This window comes from Etheostoma spectabile, chromosome 21 (genome assembly GCF_008692095.1).
Source record: "Etheostoma spectabile isolate EspeVRDwgs_2016 chromosome 21, UIUC_Espe_1.0, whole genome shotgun sequence".
NCBI lineage: Eukaryota > Metazoa > Chordata > Actinopteri > Perciformes > Percidae > Etheostoma > Etheostoma spectabile.
This window is the reverse complement of record NC_045753.1, coordinates 10,407,671-10,414,253: the sequence shown is the minus strand read 5'-3', so window position 1 is coordinate 10,414,253 and position 6,583 is coordinate 10,407,671. Positions and strand designations below refer to the sequence as shown.

The 6,583-nt window shown below is 40.7% G+C and overlaps 1 protein-coding gene and 1 long non-coding RNA gene across 2 annotated transcripts in view; one reads left to right on the top strand and one right to left on the bottom strand.

Annotated features, from left to right (window-relative positions):
- kcnj16a (potassium inwardly rectifying channel subfamily J member 16a) overlaps positions 1-720 on the bottom strand; it is an 8,322-nt gene extending 7,602 nt beyond the window's left edge. Inside the window, exon 1 of the mRNA XM_032502750.1 lies at positions 498-720. The gene's annotated coding sequence lies outside the window, so the exon portion shown is untranslated. The remainder of the gene's footprint in view (positions 1-497) is intronic.
- LOC116671452 (uncharacterized) overlaps positions 534-6,583 on the top strand; it is a 22,097-nt gene continuing 16,047 nt past the window's right edge. Inside the window, exons 1-2 of the long non-coding RNA XR_004327275.1 lie at positions 534-543; positions 1,181-1,190. This is a non-coding gene — a long non-coding RNA (uncharacterized LOC116671452). The remainder of the gene's footprint in view (positions 544-1,180; positions 1,191-6,583) is intronic.

Genomic DNA, 6,583 nt, shown 5'->3' with positions numbered 1-6,583 from the left:
TATACAGTCAAAATTAAAAATGTTCTTTCTCATGACTCTGAATTTGATCGGATTTCTTTGTGAAACATGATCGCAAACATTGCTTACCCCTCGGACCACATCTTGTTTTGTTTCTTAACCATTCGGGAGTTGGATTACGGCTCTTAATGCTGAGGCTCAGATTACTGATTGTTCGGCTGTCAACAACCTTTCTGTTGCCTCAGATTTGTGAGCGTCCGCTCAGCCTGACACCTTCAAACAATTTGAATACACAGTGTGCCTTTGGTTCAGTAGCCAAGGAGATTTTTCATTCCTTTTCCAGTATTTTAAGAACCATGCAATTAACATTTTCCCAGAGCATTCATTCTGAGAAAAAAATAATCAGATTTTTAGTATCTAAATAGTTGCATAAGACCTTGTAAGGTTATCTCTAGATTTGTCATTGAATTCAACAGGTCTATTGTTGCAATTTCTGCAAAGTTTAACAGAAACAAAAGATTTCACAGATTGATTCCTACCTTTTTTTTGAAAAAATAAATGCCGAAACCAGTCGCAAAAATGTCCGTACCTGAGTGTAAAAGCTCTGCGGGACTGAACAGTAGCAGTCACCTGCAGCAAGGAGCCAGCCCACTTGTCACTGCAAAAACTAAAGAATAACACCTCCCTTCAGCATCCCATGCTGTTATACAGAGCGGTGAGTGTGTGTGTTTGACGTTCTGAATGTGAATATGCATGAGTGTGTTTTACGGAGTTGTATGCATGTATGCAGGTGTTTGGGCTGTGGGGCGTGAATGCCCTATAGTACTTTGTGACATGAAACTTTTTTTTTAACAATTCAGTTATACAGGAGCAAACCATTCACACTACCTCCGATCTAATACTTGTATATACCTAAATATTGAAATAACAAAACAGAGTTGCAGTTCACTACATTTGGAGCTTTATTTTTCATATGCACATACGTCCTGGTTCACAACTGACGTTGTTAAGCTTGAATTAGTGATACAATTTCTGTTGAAGTGATGCATTCAACTTAATCTTTTTATGGGAATTTTTCTGACGTTATTATAGACCAACAAATTCTTACTCCCATCGCATGAAATACAGACTCTTGGTCGGGTGTCTTTGTTGTTGTTATTCAAGCTAAAAGTATCTCTAAACAAGTTTTATTTAAACGCGATTGGCGTCACTTTTGACGCAGTTAGGTTTAGGTTTTAGCAGGGTGGGTGGGCTTACGTTTCTGTTACACACGGACAAGAACGGGACAGTTGGGTTTAGGTGAAGAAGAAGAAGAAGAAGAACAGGACCAGCTTGGTTGAGGTGAGCAAAGAAGAAGAAACAGACAGTTGGGTTTAGGTGAAGAAGAAAGAAAGAAGAACGGACAGTTGGGTCTATGTGAAGAAGACGGACAGTTGGGGTTTAGGTGAAAAGACAGGACAGTTGGGTTTAGGTGAAGAAGAAGAAGAAGAACGGGACAGTTGGGTTTAGGTGAAGAAGAAGAAGAAGAAGAACGGGACAGTTGGGTCTAGGTGAAGAAGAACGGGACAGTTGGGTCTAGGTAAAGAAGAATGGGACAGTTGGGTCTAGGTAAAGAAGAATGGGACAGTTGGGTTTAGGTAAAGAAGAATGGGACAGTTGGGTCTAGGTGAAGAAGAACGGGACAGTTTGTCAACACACTTGTTGAGGGCTGTGAGTCAGTCAGTCAACCTCCTCTAACTTAGCTACAGACAGTCAAAAGATAGCACGGCAACTGCAGATGCTGGAGACCCATCAACAGAACTTGAGCACCCTCCTCTTTCACTGAAGTGTGTGCAAGTGTGGAAGTATTTTAGAGTTTAAAAAAGCCACAGTTTGCAAGCTTTGCTGTGTGCTTGTACCATATTCTGTGTGTTTATCCCGTTGCTCTGGACGGAGACCAGTGAAGTCTGTTAGAAGCTCTTTCCCGGTGATGCTGAGCGTCTGAAAGCTGTAAGTCTTCTGGTAGCTGTGCAAGAGAAATCTTAATCATTCCCAATCAGCAGAGACGGAGAGGTAGGTCTATGTTAGGAGATAACATAGGTAGGGGAGAGCCGGGACGATTGAAACGCGGGACGGATGAAACATTCCAGTTTTCTCCGAGTGCGATGATGATAGACAGACTTCCTTAGGTCTGAACATAGAGCATGTTAACCTCCACCTATCAGCCAAATATCTTCCCGTTATTTCCTTTCATCACGGAGTTACAGCCGATAAACGCGTTTTGATGGTCAAAAGTAAACTTCATTAGCGGTCACATTTTTTCGATTATTAACCAGGGTTTTTCATTTAAAGGTTTGATACATGCTTATTTAGTAGACCAGTTAGTGTTCTCCACAATCCCAGACTTTCATATTTATGCTTGTTTACATAAAAAAGCAAACAGGCTATAATGGCATATGATGTCGGGACGGATGAAACAGCTGTTTCAACTGTCCCCGACCTGCTGGAACTCCATGCATTTTAAGTAAATGCACAAATGTCTGTGTTCGTACAATATTTATGGTGGTGAGGACATGGAATAGCAGTTTTAGAAAGATGAAAATATATTTCAGCCCACCAGGTAGGGGGGTTGAGTTTTCCCATGTTATCCTATGGAGACTGACGGGTTGGGCGCGTTATTTGGATGTCCATTAGTCTAACCCATGTAAAACCTAGTGAAATGACATTTTCTACAATAGAAACATGATATAAATAGAAAAACTTACTGTTCTAGCTATAAAAATAGCACAATCATCCACAGTGCATGATATTCAATAACCGCTTCATACGCGCTTCAGGAGACGGGAATTAGTTGTTAACAGACATTCACAAAGCGCATGTCCTGCACCAATCTAACTATAATAACACCTTTTGGAAGTCCATCCATGATATACAGTAAATATTAAAGTTGTTGGAAGATTATATGGCTTAAACTGCATGTTTCATTCGTCCCGCATGCTGGTATTCGTCCCGTCCAGGAGGGACGGATGAAACATTACGCACGTCCCATTTTGCTGTAATAACTCCTGAACGGTTTTGTTCAAAGCTGAACATGCAACTGTATTTGACAGATGACAGGTGTAGGTTGCTGGTTACAAAATATCAGCTTTCAGTGTGATTCGACCGCTTTGTAAATTACGTTTAATTAAAAAGTGTTTCACACTGTCCCGGCTCTCCCCTACAGGCTAACTAACTAACATGTTAGTTAACATTAACATAGACACAGGTTAATTACTGCTAACTAACATGCTGTTAACATTAACATAGGCACAGGTAATTACTGCTAACCAACATGTAGTAACTTAACATAGGCACAGGTTAATTACTACTAACTAACATGCTAGTTAACATTAACATAGGCACAGGCTAATACTGCTAACCACATGCTAGTTAACATAACATAGGGACAGGCTAATTACTGCTAACTAACATGCTAGTTAAAATTAACATAGACACAGGCTAATACCTGCTAACCAACATGCAGTTAACTTAACATAGGCACAGGCAATTACTGCTAACATGCTAGTAACATTAACATAGACACAGGCTAATTACTGCTAACTAACATGCTAGTTAACATAACATAGACACAGGTTAATTACTGCTAACTAACATGCTAGTTAACATTAACATAGGCACAGGCTAATTACTGCTAACATGCTAGTTAACATTAGTGATTGAACCTAAACAGCTGATGTAAGTCGAAACTATCTGCAAGCTTCTCCTGACAATAGATAGATAGATAGATAGATAGATAACTTTATTGTCATTACACATGTACAAGTACAAGGCAACGAAATACCATTTGGAGCATGCCTCCGGGCCGCTGCTAATACAAGCGCCGCCACACGCACTCCCTGAAAACGATATGTGCAGACAGCAACATGGTAATACAAACATCACAACGTAATGCACAAGACAATACGGACAACACGGACAATACAGACAATACGGTGATTTGTTGACTATGCAACAGCAAGTCGCGTGGTTATGACACAATTGTTAGCCTTTTTTACAAAAACGTCTGCTACCAAGCCATAACGTAGGCTACAAGGTAACGGAGCCTTTTGTACATTGTAGTGTTTCTTAATAAATAAACAAGTAGAGTCTTTAAACGCTTCAGATGTAAAGTTGTTTGCTGTCAAATTGACGCCAAAATGAATGGGAGTCAATGGGATGCGAACGGCAGGAGAATGCTTTGTAGCAATAAAATGGCGCAATGCGAGCTATGCTTAGAGAGGAGATGCTTACCCCCCTTTGCCTAATCTTAGCAGTACTGCCTGGAAGGCACTAATACTGAATATATATTAATTTATCAGAATAATTTATTATTTTTTATCGGCTATTATAATTGTCAATACCGATAGATCAGGAAAAGCCTAATATCGGCCTGACGATATATATCGGTCTGGCTCTAATTGAGATCATGGTGATCTCTACAACATTCGCCATGATCACAATCCCCTGTAGTCACAGCGCGAGTGTAGCTAAAATCAGCCATATTCACCCCGCTATAACCACCAGATATGGTTGAGGGTCTGAGACTCTGTGGGTCATCCAGTCATCAAACATATCCCTCCACTTGTTGTGACTCCACTAAATGGTCATTGGCTCTTGCAGCAGGAAAACAAAGCAACGCAAGCTGTTTGACACCTTCGTAAAATCTGCCGACTAAGAAGGCGAGGCATATGAAATGACTCAATGACTTATATTTCTAGTTGGAGCACAGTGGGGGGTCCTCACAGTAAAGTCCTCTGGGTGTCTAAGAGTTTGTCTGTGAAAGAACGCCAGTTTTTATGTTTATGAACCTGACTGCCTATTTTAAAAGTGAACAAATGTGTGTGTGTGTGTGTGTGTGTGTCCATGTGTCCGTTTGTGTCTGTGTGCATTAAAGTGTGCCGTGTGTACACAGTTGGTGGGTTAACGGGGGGGCTCAGCAAAAAGTGGACCCATAACAAATCACCTCGTTTCCAGGAAAAAGAAATAATTTGTTCCCAATAAAAATGATCCACAAAAAATTACATGAGCACAATGCTGTGTTCCAACACAAAGCCAAGGCGCACAATTAAAGGGGCCAGAAGGATTGAAGGGTGTGAAATGCAGACACTGGCAAAAAGAAAAAGGGAAGTTATTTCTAGAAAAAAAAAAAAAAAAAAAAAAAAGATCAGACAGGATCAGTTGCATCACAGGAAAAGGTAAACTGGGGTGGCGATTATTTTCAGTTTTAGTGTATTTTGGGTAAATCTTTTTTTTTAATTATTTTTTTGGGGTCAAATGAGGCCAAGCACTGACGCAAAGTAAATGAAACATCCTTAAATGTTGCATTAACACAGATCTATGTGTGTGTGTGTGTATGTGTGTCTATGTGTGTTTAAAAAAACACACATAGACTTTTTATAGCTGCCATGATAATACATAAATAGCTTTTTCCTAAATTTGGTGTAATAAGGAACTAAAATGTACATATCAGAGGGTTTTGGACTCCTGAATTGCCATCTGTACCCACGCATGTCGCATGACGCAAGTGAAAGTGTGTTTATGTATTTACATGTAAGTGTCTCTGTCTGAAACAAGCTGCTGCCACTTGCCAGGACACTCTTGTAAAAGAGATTTTTAATCTCAAGGAGTTTTTTATCCTGGTTAAATAAAGGTTTGAATGAATGAATGTCAGTACCAACGCGTTTTCAATATATTTAAATGTAATACCTGAGTCCCTGGGCGTCCACTCAGGAAACCCTTGGGGTAAATCCGTCCGTGTCCCGATCCCGCATTTGTTTCCTGTGTGTGCGTGAGCATGTTTGTGTTTGCGTGTGTCTCTCTTTTAGCCATCTGTGCCGCGTGTGTGCGTGCGTGTGCGAGTGATTGCATGCATGTAGTGTGTATTCCTGATTTAGGAAGTTTGTGTGGTCGACATGGAATGATTCAGAGTGTATCTTCCTTTTTTTTTTAAAGAAAAAGGCAGAACAAGCAAACAAACATCTTTGCAGTAGGAAGCTTGTCGGCTGGTTAACAGCTGCTGGGGTTCAGTTCACTGCAGTTCAGCTGCCTGATAATGACTCCGATCAACAGAGCAAGGAACGCTGTACTGTACACCCTGCCCCTGGTCTGGTTTCACCTGGCATAGACCGGCCTGCCTTTCATGTTAATTACACAGTCCACAGGACACACATTCCCCTCTCTGTGCACAAAGATGGGAAGCAACTGCATCATTTGTGAAGATGCTTGGTGAGTTGGAGCGGTAGAGAAGCATTAGCGTTTTATGCCTTTAATGGATAATAGACAGCAGAGGCGGACATCAATTTACCTAACGATGTGGAGCACTGGGTCGTCTTTCCATATCTTTACTCAAAGCGCCCATGTTGTGCTAATTTTCAGGTTCATAATTGTATTTAGAGGTTGTACCAACACATGTTCCACCAAAACAAGTTCCTTCCTGACGCTATTTTGCAGCGGCTCCTTGCAGCGCGTAGCGTAGACCAATTGTGATTTGACATACCAATAAACCAGAGATTATTATTGGTTAAGCTAGCAAGAGTTATCTAAACCAGTGCTCAGGAGACTTTTTGAGAAATGTTAAAGTGTCCTATCATCCGCATGCCAAATGACG